General features: G+C 45.5%; 1 pseudogene; it reads right to left on the bottom strand.

The window, feature by feature from the left end:
• Positions 1 to 2,427: 2,427 nt before the first annotated feature.
• On the bottom strand, positions 2,428 to 3,380 carry LOC119924315 (annotated as a pseudogene).
• Between the last annotated feature and the right edge of the window lie 962 nt (positions 3,381 to 4,342).

Raw genomic sequence — 4,342 nt, 5'->3', positions numbered from 1 at the left:
CAAAATGGGGGTTAAGACTGTGAGCCCCACGAAGTACAACTTGACTACCATGTATCTACCCCAGCGCTTAGAACAGTGCTTGGCACATAGTAAGTGCTTACCAAATACCAAAAAACCCCGGAAACAACACCCCGCCAAAATCCCACTTAGTACAGTGCCTTTCATGTAGTAAGTATTTAACAAATATCATGAAGATAAGTAAATTGAATAAATACATGAATAGCATTGATTGAAAATCCAGTCTTCCACCTCTGGCTCCAATGGAGCTCCAACTAAACCCCCCAATTCAGGTAACAATCTGCAAAATTTGGTCCCATATCCAAATTCTCTGATTTAGCATTCCACCTACCCTGATCCTTCACTCTTTTAATAGCGCTGAATATTGTCTCAAAGGCCACATTGATGAATATAAATTCATAAACTGACGAAGATCGAATGACCTGTAATTACACGATTCAGAATTAGCTGGAAAATAAACACCGATTCTTGCAAAGAGGGTCAAGTGCTTCTTGTCAGGGGAAAACTGGATGGAAAATTGTATGGAAAAGTCAATGTTTGAAGAGAATCAAGTTTTTTCTCTCACACAAGTTTTGACTTTACATCATCTCCATTATTCTAGTTTCAGAATAGGGCATGAGATGAGATTAACTAGAGGGAGAGGAGAAAATCCATTAATGCCCCTTTTCAAAGTACAGAAAGAATTTCTTCCTTCTCTTCACTAAAAACAATCCACTTCAATAAAAACAATAGTAATTCTGGTTTTTGTTAAGCACTTCCTATGTGCAAGACCCTGTACTAAGTGCTGGTGGATACAAGTGGATCCAACCTTGGCTACACAGACTCTGTCTTCTCCTGGTTCTCCTCTTATCTCTCTGATCGATCATTCGCAGTCTCTTTTGCGGGCTCCTACTCCCCCTCCCATCCCCTTACTGTAGAGGTTCCTGAAGGGTCAGTTCTTGGTCCCCTTTTGTTCTCTACCTACCCTCACTCCCTTGGTGAAATTCACTCCCACGGCTTCAACTCTCATCTCTATGCAGATGACACCCAAATCTACATCTCTGCCCCTGCTCTCTTTCCCTCCCCTCAGGCTCGTGTCTCCCCCTGCCTTCAAGACATCTCCATCTGGATGTCTGCCCGCCATCTAAAACTCAATATGTCCATGACCGAACTCCTTATCTTCCCTCCCAAACCCTGCCCTCTCCCTGACTTTCCCATCACTGTTGACAGCACTATCATCCTTCCCGTCGCACAAGCCCGCAACATTGGTGTGATCCTCGACTCTTCTCTCTCGTTCACCCCTCACATTCAATCCGTGACCAAAACCTGTCGCTCTCACCTCCGCAACATCGCCAAGATCCACCCTTTCCTCTCCATCCAAACCGCTATCCTGCTGGTTCAATCTCTCATCCTATCCCGACTGGATTACTGCATCAGCCTCCTCTCTGATCTCCCATCCTCCTTTCTCTCCTCACTTCAGTCTATGCTTCACGCTGCTGCCCGGATTGGCTGCTGCCCGGATCATCTCTGTGCAAAAACGCTCTGGGCATGTTACTGCCCTTCTTAAAAATCTCCAGTGGCTACCAGTCAACCTAGTCATCAGGCAAAAACTCCTCTCTCTCGGCTACAAGGCTCTCCATCACCTCGCCCCCTCTTACCTCACCTCCCTTCTTTCCTCCTACAACCTAGTCCGCACCCTCGGCTCCTCTGCCGCTAATCTCCTCACTGTGCCTCGTTCTCGCCTGTCCCGCCGTCGACCACCAGCCCACGTCCTCCCCCTTTTCTGGAATGCCCTCCCTCCACACATCCTCCATGCTAGTTCTCTTCTTCCCTTCAAAGCCTTACTGAGAGCTCACCTTCTCCAGGAGACCTTCCCAGATTGAGCCCCCTCTTTCCTCTCCCCATCCTCATCCCCCAAGCCCTACCTCCTTCCCCTCCCTCCACCACCTGTATGTATGTTTGTACAGATTTGGTACTCTATTTATTTTACTTGTACATATTTGTTATTCTATTTATTTTGTTAATGATGTGCCTCTAGCTTTACTTCTATTCATTCTGATGACTTGTTGCCTGTCTCCCCCTTCTAGACTGTGAGCCCGTTGTTGGGTAGGGACCGTCTCTATATGTTGCCAACTCGTACTTCCCAAGAGCTTAGTACAGTGCTCTGCACACAGTAAGCCCTCAATAAATACGATTGAATGAATGACTGAATGAACCCTTCTCAACTCAACTCAGTTCTGCACACAGTAAACACTCAGTGAATATGATTGATTGATAATAGGTGACCCTTTCTCATCTTTAGAAAGTGAGCAAAGAAAGAACGCTTTATATCCATCTCCAAATACCCGCAAAGGTCTCTGGGATGGCTCTTTCCGTAGTCACCGAACATGTCCCATTTTTTCCATAAGGTCAATTGGTTCCTCAGCTGAACTACTTTCTTGACCACATTCTCCTCATGGCATTTTTCACCTTGGCATTTCTCAGTGTGTAGATGACGGGGTTCAGCATCGGGGTAATCACTGTGTAGAAGACAGCCACAATTTTGTCCTCCGTGTAGGTGGACGAGGGTCTCAAGTACAGGAAGGTGGTAGGCCCAAAGAATAGGAGACCAAGGTGACGTGGGAAGGGCAGGTGGAGAGGGCTTTGCGTCTCCCCTTGGCACAATGAGATCTCAAGTTCCTCAGGATGACGACATATGAGGAAACCAAGAGGAGGAAGGAGATTACAGAGATTAAGCTGCTGTTGACAAGACCTACCACCCCCTCCACGGAGGTGTCCATGCAAGCTAGCTTAAATGAGGGTTGGAGATCACAGAAATAGTGGCTGATCACATTAGGGCCACAGAAGAGTATCCTGCTAACGACAGGAACTTGAACTGTGGAGTGAAAAAAGCCCCCTGCCCATGAACTGCCCATCGGGACACCACATGCCTGTCGATACATAGCTAAGGGGCTGACATATGGCTACATAGCGGTCATAGGCCATTGCCGTGAGCACAAGGGTCCCAGGGAATGGTAATGGAAGAAGAATAAATCTATGATACAGCCCTCCATGGAGATGATTTTTCTCTCAGCAAGTGAGTCGGTGATGAGTCTGAGAACAAATGTAGAAGAGTAACAGATCTCCACAAAGGACAGGTAACTAACAAAAAAGAACAGTGGGGAGCTAAGACTTTTACTGGCCTTGATGGTTAATACCATAAGGCCTTTTCCTACCATAGTGGTCATGTACATGGGAAGAAATACCATAAAACATATTTTCTGCACCTCTTGATTCTGAAAAGGTCCCAAAACCATGAATTCAGTCACGTTGTTGGTATGAACGATAGGGTCAGGAGAGATGATTTTGTCATGCAGGTAAATTCCCCTAAATAAAAAGAACATATTAATCTTTGCCTAGCTTAATGCTCTCAAGAAGTCCACCATCTGGAATACATTTGCTCATTATGATAATATGAATAGTAGTTGTGATAATGCTTAAACACTTAACTAGGTGCCAGACGGTTTTGACACATGTCTACATGTTTTGTTTTGTGATCCATCTCCCCGTTCTAGACTGTGAGCCAGTTGTTGGGTAGGGACCATCTCTATATCTTGCCGACTTCCCAAGCGCTTAGTACAGTGCTCTGCACACAGTAAGCGCTCAATAAATACAATTGAATGAATGAATGAATATGAGAAGTAGCATGACCTAGTGGAAAGAGCACAAGCCTGGGAGTCAAAGGACCTGAGTACTAATTCCAGTTCCACCATTTGTCTGCTGTTTGACCTTGGGCAAGTCATTTAATTTATCTGTGCCTCTGTTCCCTCATCTGTAAAATTGGGATTAAGACTGCGTGCCCCATATGGGACACGGACTGTTGCTTAACCTGATTATCTTGTATCTACCCTAGCACTTAATACAGTGCAGAACATTTAGTGGGCGCTTAACAAATGCCATTTTTTTTTAAAAAGGCACTGTACTAAGTTTAAGGGTAGATACAAACTAATCAGATCAGGCTTGATTTATATGGGACTTGCAGCCTAGGCGGGAGGGAGAACAGGCATTTCAGCCCTGTTCTGCAAATGAGGAAACTGAAGCACAGAGAAGTTAAGGGACTCGCCCACGGTCATGTAGCATGTAAGCGGCAAAGTAGGATTTAGAACTCAGGTCTTCTGACTCCTAGGCTTGTGCCTAGGTCTGTGCTCTTTCCACTAGGATGGTACCTCCCTCTCTTCTTTTCTCCAACTGCTTCAGCTCATTTCTCCCCTTCCTAATGTCCAATCTGGGAGGCTGTCCTTCAAGCCTCTGCTTTTCATTCAATCATAAGTATCGAGTGCTTACTGTGGGTAGAGTACTGTACTAA

The sequence above is a fragment of the Tachyglossus aculeatus genome, unplaced genomic scaffold (genome assembly GCF_015852505.1).
Source record: "Tachyglossus aculeatus isolate mTacAcu1 unplaced genomic scaffold, mTacAcu1.pri scaffold_96_arrow_ctg1, whole genome shotgun sequence".
In the NCBI taxonomy this organism is placed as follows: domain Eukaryota; kingdom Metazoa; phylum Chordata; class Mammalia; order Monotremata; family Tachyglossidae; genus Tachyglossus; species Tachyglossus aculeatus.
The sequence above is the reverse complement of the archived record's forward strand: the minus strand, read 5'-3'. Positions and strand labels throughout refer to the sequence as shown.